Raw genomic sequence first — 12729 nt, 5'->3', positions numbered from 1 at the left:
GCGAGGGGGGGACGGGGTAAGGGGAACGGGGGAGAAATTACCCAAACATTGTATGCACATATGAATAAAAAAAAAAGATTCAAATCCAGGCCTGGGCTCCAAGGACCTTGCTCTTACCCAGTTATCATAAACCTCAATGTTGGGACAACTTGCTTTCCATTGTCAAGCTTCTCAGACTTTCTGATTTTTGCCATCTGCAAATGCTTTTGCTATTTATTAGCATTTGTCCTTGGGTTGGTTACTTTTTGTTTGTTTGTTTTGCTTTGTTTTCCACTCACCTCACCCCGTGGTGTACTTTTTGCTATAAATTTTAAGGATGAACTACACTAAGAGTATATTTCCGTGATAGCACATGCACAAGGTTCTGGGTTCAATCCTCAGCACCAAAAAAAAAAAGATTTTTTTTTTTAAAGAGCCTAAGGCTGACCCTTGTTCAAAAAAGGAAATTAGCAAAAGAATTACTAAAAGCCCACTTATTTATGAGGGTTAAGTTGAGCCTTTCTTCTTGTCATCAGAATGTGTGTGTGGTGGGGGGTGACCATGGGGCTCCACACTCAAGACCCCATGCTCCAGAGTGTCTTCCAGATATGCACAGGTCAAATCTCACATCCTACATTTTTCTGTTCTCTAACCAGAGCCCAGCATGCCTTCAGCCACTAAAGACACCCTGTGGAATGGAAGTAACCAGCAGACTCAGAAAGAGCTCTGTGCTCATTAATGCCTGATTTCCTTTTAGAACTGAGCACTTGGCTTTGGCTGGAGTCTTGCCTCCAGAAAAGAACTTCTTTTCCTTCCAGTCACAAAGTGCAGCTCCCATCACTGCGAGAGCCAGGTGCCAACACATTAAGAACTCCAGAGCCTAGAAGCCAGCCCTGAAAGCAGCTGGGCCCTGGCAGAACATTCACCCCTGGCTGAACAGACTTGTTTATCTCCCAAAAGCCACACAAGCCAAGTTCTCTCCTTGGTGGGATTTGGAAATGGATGTAGTTTTGAACTTTCTAAAAGCATTCACTTTTCCCTGTGGTTGAAAATAAATAAGCCACAGTATGTTTGCCAAGCCCTACTCCAGGTTTCTGTGTCCCCTGTGCCACCAGTTTGGTGTCTCTAAGGTCATTCTGAGTAAATCCATTAGGCTGCAACAGCAAGGGCAAAACATGGGGAAATTCATGCAGGAAGTTCTGACCAAGGCGTAAGTCAGGAGTCATTCTGTGTCTAGGTTTTACTGTGAGTCCACAGGACATTCCAAATTAACACCTGCAGGAAAATGGGCAGGGAAAGGTTTGCTCTAGAAGACACAGTCACCCAGGTGACATCCAGAGGACATCAAAGGCTGGTGCAACTGCTCTCCTTGCGTCAATAGCAGCTTGGAGAAGCATGTGATTATTTTCAAAAGCAGGAGGTTCAGGTAACCCAGCGTGATGTTGGCAAATATTCAACAGTTTTCTCAGGGGAAATGGGTATGTTTACTCCTGGTGCAAATGAGGAGGCTTTGTGGAATTGCAGTTAGAAGGGTACATGGCCTGGTGTGGGTCCCAGTGTTCTTTGGTTAGTGTCTCTGTGCAAGAATGAGTTGCGTGACCACGCAGTAGCTTTGGTGATACCCAAGGAGAATAGGTGAGTATGCTTTCTGCCCTCAACCCTGTGCCCAGGAGTGCAGAAGAGCCTGGAAGTCCTACATCTGAGCTCATGCAGAACAGTGCCATCAGAGACTCATGGCAGAGGAACTGCGGCCTGGATGTGAACTGCAATAAAAAAAGGATTGCAGTTGCTTTTCCTCTTCCTTTCAAATTCACAATTTAAATTTGTATTAGCAATATTTATTAAATGAGTAAATTAGTAAGTAAAAGGAGTGAATTAAAAATTATTAACTCTCATTGTTATTATTATTATTATTACCATTGCTATTTTTCAGACAGGGAATTGAACCCAGGGCTTCACAAGCACTCTACAACTTGAATCACACTTCCAGCCCCCCTTTTTTTTGAGATAAGGTCTTGCTAATTTTGTCTAGACTTTCCTTGAACTTCCTCCTTTCTCGGACTCCCAAGTTGCTATGTGGCACCACCATGCTTGGCTATGAATACTGTCTTTATGAAGAAAAAATTAGTTTAAGTGAACTTTAAGGATAGTTTCAGGGGGATCTAAGGGGAGGGCCTCAGGCATTCTTTGTGGTATGGCTGTTAGGAGAAGGCAGAAGAGGGGAGGTGGTTCCTGAGGCTCATGGGGTCAGTGGCATTGAGTGGGCTCCTCAGTCATACTATCTTCCCAGCACCTCCTTCAGTGAGTTGCAGTAGTAGTTCAAAGTCAGCCATGGTGGAAGTATTTATACCATAATTGGCAAGTGCTACAATTTAGGGCTTTTTTTTTCTTTTTTTCCCCTGAGAAAACTGTTGAATATTTGCCAACATCACACTGGGTTACCTGAACCTACTGCTTTTGAAAATAATCACATGCTTCTCCAAGCTGCTATTGACGCAAGGAGAGCAGTTGCACCAGCCTTTGATGTCCTCTGGATGTCACCTGGGTGACTGTGTCTGCTAGAGCAAACCTTTCCCTGCCCATTTTCCTGCAGGTGTTAATTTGGAATGTCCTGTGGACTCACAGTAAAACCTAGACACAGAATGACTCCTGACTTACACCTTGGTCAGAACTTCCTGCATGAATTTCCCCATGTTTTGCCCTTGCTGTTGCAGCCTAATGGATTTACTCAGAATGACCTTAGAGACACCAAACTGGTGGCACAGGGGATACAGAAACCTGGAGTAGGGCTTGACAAACATACTGTGGCTTATTTATTTTCAACCACAGGGAAAAGTGAATGCTTTTAGAAAGTTCAAAACTACATCCATTTCCAAATCCCACCAAGTCAGACAAGTTACTCATAAAGCCCAGAAAACTAATTAGTTTGTGATGTCAAAATAGAAGACTATCATTTTTGAAAACAGGCAGCATGACATGGCTGGCCTGCCATGAATCCATGTCTGAGGAGCCCATACTGGATGGAATTTGGAAGTTCTAAAGATCAGAGCCTATTAACTACAGCCAACTTCAACAGCTTGTGGTGGCAGAAGGTCTTTGCACAGAGGAATGATTCTGAGTGGCCTGGGACCAGGAAAGCCACAGATGGGGTCCTCACTCTCTACCAGTCACCCATACAGGCATCAACAAGGATCAGGTTCCACAATCCCTCATCCTCCCCTGCCTGCTAGACTCTACCTGCCCATGGTCACCATGGCATTTTTGTCTCAGCATCCATTCCAGCTTTCCCAGGACACATCCTCTTATGAAGCCCTTGCATCAGGAGCTCTGCAACTAAACCAAGCTGAGGCAGGTAGCTGCACTTAGAGGGCTGCAAGTTGTACTGCTTTTCTGGAGTCTCATGGACTCTGAGGGTGCCAAGAGGCAGCAGAAGCTGCAGCAACAGTGGCTTTCTGGCCCTTGGACCAAACACAGCAGCACCTATGGGGTTTCCTGAGTTCCTTCAGATTTACCAGAAGTAGGGGCTGAATATCTGTCTGGAGTCTACTCCTTCCCTTCCCAGTGACTTGGTGAGCACCCTGTGGAGACTCCCTTTCTGCTTAAAAGAGCTGCAGTGATTCCTCCTTCTGCAGCTAATTATGACAGATACAAATCCCAAGGGACACTCAGCAGCACTACTTCCTCAGTTCCACTGATTTCACAGGGCCTAAGAAAACTTCTAGGGGCCTCTGAGACAGCTTGTGTCTGTCTTTTTTTTTTTTTCTGTCAGTATTGGGGTTTGAACTCAGGGCCTCATACTTGCTAGGCAGGTCCTCCACCACTTGAGCCACCCCACCAGCCCTCAGCCTATATCTGAAAACCACTGCTTTGTATTTTGTGAGGCTGGGAGGGGCAGGGTGGAGTTTTTCACTGTTTTGTTTTTGTGCAATGCTCAGGACCCAACTCCGGACCTCAGGCATGCTGGGCAAGTGCTCTACCACTGAGTCACACGCCACCCTGACATCACTACTTTAATCCCTACTAGAGTGAGTGTCACTAAATCCCAAGCCCACATTACCTCCTACCTTGGTCAAGGCTTTTATCACTCAAAGCCTGTTCAAGCAGAATGAGAAGGGACGATGGAACTGTGTTGATCCAAACAGGAAGCAAATGAATCCTCTACCACATTTGCCAGCTCCCCAGAAACCCTTCTCCAGGCTTCTCAGAGAGAACTTGATGAGGAATTCTCAAGCCCCTTACCCATCCCAACCCACTCTAGCCACCAAGTTCAGATGGGGTGTAGACAGCGATGGGAGAGTGAAGAAAAGGAACAAAGGTGAGGCAGTGCCAGGAGGTAGCCCATTTTGAGGAGCCAGCACCTGAACCCGAGCCCTCCCCTGGCACCACCAGCTCTCTGATCCTCCCAGACAGCAAGCAACCCTGTCACACTCTCCCACAACTCCACAGCCTTTGGCCCAACTTCTCCTACAGCTAGCTCTCTGTCCCTTCACAGTGGGCCCAGAGCTCCCTGGCACCAGCTCCTCCCCAGCTGGTGGCAGTGCCTCCTGTGTGCTGCCAGTCCTCCAGGGCCCACAACCATCTGAAGATGTCCTTTCGGTGAGAAGACGCATTGTCTGCACGCATCACTAAGACCCATGTTCCCTGAAAGGTCTGTGGAGATAAGGAAGGCCTGGATACAGAGCTATACTGGCCACATGTAGCTTTACCTGACTGCACAGGACCTGAGACTCCAATTTCTCCACGCATCTGCCAGAGCCAAAACTGAGCTCAAATCCCAATTCTGAACTTTCCAGCTATATGAACACCTCACCCCAGTTCCTGATGCTCTCTGGGAGTCAGGGCAGTAAACAGGAATATGAACCAAATTCATCCATGTCAGCTCCTGCTCACATGAAGCAGGGAGCATGGCTCTGATGGGGTACAAGGCAGCAGAATGAGGGTGACAAAGCCAGAGATGTAACACACAGAAGATGCCAACTGATTTCAGGAGGTCAGAGGTCTGGAGGGGGCAGAGACCCTTATGATCCATATTTACCTTCCCAAGGGACTGCAATGGGTACCTCACTGCACTGGGCATGTTGTGTCCCCCTAGAGAGAAGACATGGAGGGGAGCAAGGGCAAGGGAATAAAAATGTGGCCCCTGACAGGAGACAGGGCCATGAGCCAGGGGGAGGGTGTGCATTTCCAGGCAGGAAAGAAGGTTCAACCTTCTGACCTCTGTGTGCCTGCCACTCTGTCTTAATGAGGACTGGATTCCTCACAGGGCTGCAGGTAGCCACAGCACAGCCTATAGAAAAGTTGAGTCAGGCAAACCCCAAACTCTGCAGACTAGAGCCCACGGAAGCAGGAAGAGAAACAAAACAGGAACAATGAGGCTCTGACCTTCTCACAAGTTCATAGAGCAGCCCAGTCAGAGGCGGTGCCCCTCCCCTAGGGAGCCCAAGCTCCACCTTTTCCTCATTCCCTGCCTGGGTCAGCACCCCTTCACTTCCCACAATCTGGATACCCAAACAGCCCCTGCATGGCAGGAGGAGGTTCACAAAGGCGGGCATCCAGCTATAAGGAAGGCGTTTGCTTGTGTGTGCACTCCTCAAATTGAATCTCTGCCAGGATCTGCCCAGAGAATTCTCAGGAAGGCCCCCCTCAGTGGTTTCCTGTGACATAAAAACACTGTCACTCATTATTGCTGCATTCCAAAGATCCGTCCACTCTAAAATAGAAAATTCCAAAAACTGCAGTTATAAATGAGAAAATTCAAAACATTTCTCAGCTTCAACATCTGGATCCAAACTCTTAAGAAAAAGTGTTAGAGTCATGTGTTCCAAGTAACACGGGTTTCTATTAGATTGAAGAAATGGATTCCAGAACAAGTTTCTCAACCGAAGTTACTCAGAGGTAACTCTGAGTGCCCAGGATACCACCTCCCGCAGATGGAGAAGCCAGGTCTGTGCATCGCATGCAAGGCAGGAGCTGCCAGCCCCTCATCCCCGCCTGGGGTTCTCTGGACACACCAGCTCTGCCCTGCAGGACAGCAGACTCTTGTATTACTCATGGGTCATCACGCACAGCACTCCACTCACCAACCTCAGTCAGTTAATGAGCCTCCTTCAACTGCCCCATGTCTTAATAGGGGAGTTCCCTCACTAAAGTAATCACAGTGGGGGGTGGGGGGGCAAGGTGCATGGGTCAGGATAGTGAGACAGGTGCTGCCTTTTAGATGACACACTGGTTCTCATGAGGCAAAGTCCCACTACATGTCCTCACCCCTGAAAATAGCCCCCCACCCCACAGGCCCTACCATTCCTGGACTCTGGAATCCGCTGCTGACCTGCTTTCAACTGACCTGTCTTTCAATGACCTTTCCTTTCCCAGACACCAATCTGGATGTCCTACTCAATAGTCAAAGAAGTGTGATTCCATTTTGCAAATGAGAAAACTGAGGGTCAGAGAGATGACTGGCTCTGGGTCACACACAGCCAGGGGAGAGTGGACATGGAGCACAAGCTCTATCGTCTGGTTCTTACCCTGGCCACATGCTCACCTTTCCTGGCCCCTTCACCCTTCCTAGCCTTCACCCTCATGCTACCTTCCTCTGCCTCTCAAAACTCAAGCTTCCCCAAAAGCCTTCTCCAGCCAGATGTTGTCCTAAGTGTGACTTCCTGCTTCCTACCACTTGAACCCAAAGGAACATGCCCCTTGTGCAACCTTCCTAAGTGGCCACATTTGAAGACACCCAGGACCCAGGATAGAAGAAAGGTCTCAGAGACATAGTTCCAAGCTGTAGGTCCCCCTACCCCTATCTCCACCCCAGCTGCAGCAAGTGGTGTATGGCAGCCCCCTCTCCCCCCACAGGCCAGACCCCATCTTGTACTTCCCCTAAGACCCTCCATGTTAACACCCAATGCCCAGCCCATCACGCCAGGGTGAAAGCCATCCCTCTAGATTCCCACTGAGGATTTTCAGGCAGGCACAGTTGGGGATCCTGATGTCCCTTCTGCTCCTCTGGACAGAGCTTTTCACTGTGCATAACTCCCCACCTGATAGGAAAAAAAAAGCCCAGATGGAACAACCATAGAAATTATTAGTAAAAGCTACTCAGCCCATGGCACAGGCACTCTATGCCACTTTGCTTCATGATGCTGGGCCACGTCCACCACAGTTGAATGCACTGGTGTCATCTAAACCCTCATTTTACAGATGAGAACGCTGAGGTCCAGAGGGATGGGCCCCAAGGCCACAGAGCTAGCCAGAGAGGGATAAAATCTGGTCTAATGGCTTAAAATGCTTTCTTTGGACTCAAGCTGAGACCTTCCTGAGTGAGCCTCAGAGGAGACATGTGCTGGTTCAGAGGCTTGGTAAACACCCTCAGCCTGGCATCTACAACCTGCTCTCTCCTGTTTCAGGGAACACCACACAGGCTGAGAGGACCTGAGAGCAGCTGCAGGGCCTGGGTCAGCTATCCAGACCCCAAGTCCATTCCAGCTTGGAAATTCCAGGCCCAGATTTCCAGGCTCAACAGTGAGAGTGAACACCAGTCAAGCAGGCAGTGATCTTGAAAGCTGATCAAGATACCAGACCCACATAACCTTCCTACATGGAAGGCACTGGGGTTTCTCCACAAGTGCAGCCCCAAGGGTCTCTAGGATCTGCCCTCCTGAGGTAAGATATGAAGGACTGTCTTCCGAAAGAGGGACATGAAGATCCTGGGAAGGAGCAGCTGTTCCTGGCCACCCTGCCTGGGGAGCAGCTGCTGCCCTGGGATGTGGGGCTCTGGCAGAGAAAAGCTACAAAGGGGTTGGTTCAAGCTCAGGTCACATAGTCCTCTTCCTGGGAGGTGGGCACAGACAATCCAGGCTGAGCCCCAGCCTCACAGTGCCCTTGGGCACGGTGTGCTTGGGAGCAGCAGCTACTAATGCTGTGGATTTACAACTGCAGAGGCAAGGCCAAGTGAAGCGGTTTTAGATGCCAGGACACAGAATAGCTCGCACCTGAAAGCCACAGGAATGTCTGCCCACAGGCAATGGTTTAGAAACTCAGTGCGCAGCTATCACAGGAGGTGACACAGTCCTCATAGAGCAGGAGAAGAGCTGTACCCATACTGTGGGAGCAAGTTTTAAAGGTGTGTGGGTCGGGGAGGTGGGGGACAGGGTGCATGTCCATGTCTGCCTACACATATGGCAAATGGCGGTGATTCTTGTGGGTTTCCAGGATAGAGGTGTTTTTAAGAGCCAGGCCCTATAGTATTGGGCAAAGGAATTGTCGTTTCACCACACAAAATTCTTCAGAAATGTTTAGCAGACCCAGGAGTGAGAGGCCCTGAGCACCTGAGGAAGGACACACATTAGTGACCATCCCTAATGAGCTAAATCCCAGAAGATGCGGATGTGGCCCATTTTGAAGGGCTCTACCCCAGAATCCATCAATCCCAGCACTGCCTGCTGAGGTGGCCCATTCATGTGATGATTCCATAACATGTGATGTGGGTTCATGGCTCTGATCTTACTGACGTAGCGCTAAGCCATGGCTCCCCCTGACACCAAGCATTTGTCCCTGGACAAACCATTCCACCTCTCTGAGTCTGTCTTCTTATCTGTAAGACCGGATTAAAAACAATACATATTCAGAAAAAAGTTAGATCAGCAGTTGCTTGGAGGGAGTGGTGATTAAATGAGAAGGACCACAGAACTTTCTGGTGCAATGATGGATTGTATTATACACACAGGTGTACGTATTGGTCAAAACCCAGCAAAGGCACATTTGTGCACTTCATGCAGGTAAATAAACACATACTAGTCTCCGGTTAAGCACGTGCAATGCTCTAGTACTTAGGAGAAGTGAACTGGTATCTGCAACTTACTTTGAGATGCACCAAAACCTTGGTGGGATAGATAGACAGATGGATTGAAACACCACACAGTAAAACCAGCACTGTTAAGTGTAGGTGATGGATAGATGGAACAGGCACTGTTTCAATTTTTTCATTAAAAAATGTTGGAAATAATAATAATTAACAATATTATTCTTACCTAACCAAATTATAGTCCTTCAATTAAAAAGTTCAGTCATGGTACTTAAACAGTACTGGACCATTGTAAGTGCTCACTGAAGAATACTATCATAATCCTCACTAATTACTTGATAGTATTTGTGCTTCAACACATTCACTCATCTCCTTGTATGACATGGAAGAGTCATTTCAGTTGTAATTCCTGCCCCCACTTTACAAATGCAAATGTCATGGCCAGAGAGGAGCCATCAGCCAGCAGACATGGCTCTGGAACAAAAGGTGCGTCTTTTTGCTGTTCCCAACCCATGAGGACTGGAGAAAACACAGGCTCCAAATTCCTCTATAATTCAGCTGCAACGAAGAATGAAATGATGTCATTGGCAGGAAAATGGATGGAATTGAAGATCATCAGGTTGAACGAGGTAAGTCAAGCTCAAAAAGCCAAATATTGAGTTGACAGAGTGGCTCAAGTGTTAGGGCACCTGCCTAGCAAGTGTTAGGCCCTGAGTTCAAACCCCAGTGCCAATAACAACAAAAATATGCCAAATAGCACATGTTTTTGCTCATATGTAGAATCTAGACAAATGATAGTAATTATAATAATAATAATAATAATAATAATAATAATAATAATAATGGGACATGAGTGATCCAGTGGTGAGGGGGAAAAGAGAAAGTGCTTGATAAAGAGAACTTTATCAAGTACATTTTACATACATATTTGTAGATAGTATAACAAAACATAAAACCCACTAAATGCTGTTTGAAGAGGAGGAGAGAGGTAAGGAACGCTAAGAGTATAATAGAGGTTACAAACTTAATCTAAGTACATTGTACACATCTGTGGAAATCACAGCGAAATCTCCTTGTACAATTAATCATACTAATAAAAATTTAAAAATTAAAAATAAATTCCTCCAGGGCAAAGGTTACTGGTGTTTGTCCCAGGGTGTCTGTAGGTGCTGAAGGTCTGTGCCTGAGGTCACAGCAAAGAGGTGGGGGATTATTTCTCTAGGTCACCTGGGACTCTCCCTGGGGCCTTTAAGCATGGCAGATTTCCAGGCCACCTGCAAGCTTCCTGATACCAGGAAACTAACTGCACTACTGACATCCTAGCCCATGAAAGCCAAAGCACAATGGAATTTGACTGATTTTTGGTGTGTGTGTGTGTGTGTGTATGTGTGTGTGTGTGTGTGTGTGTGTGTGTGTGTGTGTGTTGTGTGTGTGTGTGTGTGTGTTTGTGTGTGTATGGTGCTGGGGATCCAATCCAGCACCTGGTACATGCTAGGCTCTACTTCTAAGCTACAGCCCCAGCTTCCCCCCCCGCCACAGGGTCTTGCAGACTCCCTTGAACTTAAGATCCTCTTGCTTCTGCAGAATGCAGGCATATACCTGGCTTCTCAGGGTTTCTTTAAAAGGCCAGTAGGCTAGGGGTATAGGCTCAGTGGTAGAGTACTTGCCTGACATGAACAAGTTCAATCCCCAGCACACAAAAAAATAAATAAATTTAAAAGGCCAGGCTGAGAGCTTGGAACTTGATTTTAAACACATAAGAACTGTGACCATCCTGAGGCAATTTGGGTGCCACCACACAAGGCATTCTTCATTTTGGTGGCTCTATGTGTGTGTGTGTGTGTGTGTGTATTGACAGGACAACCAGCAGCAAGTGAGGGTGAGGGGGCCAGAGACAGGAGAAAGAAAATCTCGTGTGTAATACCTAAAATGGCTAGGAAAATGGTTAACTGGAGTCCTTCAAATATTTGCTGCAATAACAGATACTGTATGTACACTTTTTACTCTAACAGTACTAAGCCTGGTTAAGGTCCTCAAAACCATATTGCACTAAGTCTGCTTAGTTTCAGAGGGACAGAATAATAAATACTTTGCTTGTACTTATAAATATGTCTCTGGCCCAGGGCTGTTAGCTTCAAGATGCTGGCTGCAGTCCTGAACATTCCCACATGGTTTACGTTTAACCACACATCTCAGCAGGCCAGTGAGCCCAGCTCACAGACTGCCAAAAGACTGCTGAGTCCACCCACCCATGGAGCCCAGACAGTGATGGGGGTGATACGTCCTCCAGGGAGTGCCAGGGCTGGACCTGCTTGCTCCAGGCTGGATCTCTAAGCATACAATTAATGCCTCTGCCCCACCCCCACCCCAATAAAGTTTTCATCTTTTACAGAGACACAATTCCTAAGGCAGCTGCCTCAAGTCCCCTTTTAAAAGGAAATTTGTTCATGCACAAATGGAGCTGGACTGATGCCAGGTATGGTGGCTTATGCCTGTAATTCCAGGTTGGGAGACAGGGACAGAAGATTTGAAGCCAGCCCAGATAAAAGTTAGCATACTCTATCTTAAAAACAATGTGGAACTGGGCATGGTGGCACAAATTTGTAACCCCAGCTACTTGGGAAACAGAGGTCAGAGGATCACAGTCCAAGACCAGCCTGGGAAAAAGTGAAAGACCCTATCTGAAAAACACACTAAAAGCAAAAGGACTGGGGATGTGGCTCAAGTGAGGCCCTGAGTTCAGAAGCAGTTGAATCAGCACCTTTATCTGAGCAACTTTCCAGACTTCCCTGTGCACAGGCTGCCTGGGGGTCTGTTCAGTGGTCTGGTGGAACCTCAGGCTCCTGGCAACAAGATGCTGCTGGCCTGTGGGCCACACAGAGTCTACAGCCACCGACCAGAGATCAGCAACTAACACAGGCCTGAATTCAGCACGATGGAGTAGGTAAGCCAGCAAAGGAGCTCAGGACCCACAGTTGCAGTGATGAGGGCTACTGGGGTTGTAAGGCCAAACAGGCCAGTGTCCACCAAGAACTGCAGCAGATCAACGAATGTCATCCTGCTGCATGCAAAAGTCAACTTGAGCAAGTTTTTACTTAGTCTGGAATAAAAAAGGAATTCCAGAAACAAATGGGAAAGGAGTATCCAACTGCCTGCAAGTTGCCTGAGTGGGAGTAATTGCTGCGCTCAGACCCCTATGCTGGACCTGTTTCTCTGAACACTACTTCTATGTTCCCCAAGTTCCCAGGTCTCCACCACGTGCACCTTCTTTCTGCTCCCAGGACACCTTATTCCCTTTACCAATTGGACCTCAGCCTTAAATATCCTCAGAGAAGACTTCTCTGACTATTTAATCAAAAGTGGCCACTTAAGCCAGGCATGGTGGCTCAAGCCAGCACTCAGGAGATGGAGGCAAGAGGCTCATGGGTTTGAGGTCAGCATGAGCTACATAGTGAGTTCCAGCCCAGCCTGGGCTGCATAGTGAATCCTTGTCTTAAAATAAATAAATACATAAATAACTAAATAAGTCAGTAACCACTCTGCTATGCATTTGGGGATTGTTTGTTATTACAATGTACTCTAGCTTGTCCTGACTAATATAAAGATACTCAGGAGAATAATCACACAAACAGACCCAAAGAGGGAGGTGTGGGGAAAATGGACACAAAGACTAGATATACAGCAGTTCTGAGACATTGTTGTAAAGGTAAATTGTGCCTTGAGTTAAAGAGGCTTTTATTCATTAAAACATTATTTGTTTGTTTATTTATAAGTGCTGGGGATGGAGCCCAGGGCCTCGTGCGTGCTAGGCAAGCTCTATACCACTGGGTCACATCCCCAGCCTGAGCCAACGGGGCTTTAATGGACAGCCAATGTCCTGACCACAAGCCTTTGAGCAAGGCAGCCCCAGAGGAAGTAGCTTGAGGGAGGCTGGTTATAAAAGGGCTCAA

At 47.3% G+C, this 12729-nt stretch overlaps 1 protein-coding gene across 3 annotated transcripts in view; it reads right to left on the bottom strand.

Annotated features, from left to right (window-relative positions):
- Acss1 (acyl-CoA synthetase short chain family member 1) overlaps positions 1-12729 on the bottom strand; it is a 53500-nt gene that overhangs the window by 29435 nt on the left and 11336 nt on the right. The gene's annotated exons all lie outside the window — the stretch shown is intronic.

Source organism: Castor canadensis, chromosome 5 (assembly GCF_047511655.1).
Source record: "Castor canadensis chromosome 5, mCasCan1.hap1v2, whole genome shotgun sequence".
Classification (NCBI taxonomy): Eukaryota; Metazoa; Chordata; class Mammalia; order Rodentia; family Castoridae; genus Castor; species Castor canadensis.
Note: the sequence above shows the minus strand (reverse complement) of the source record. Positions and strands in the feature narration are given on the sequence as shown.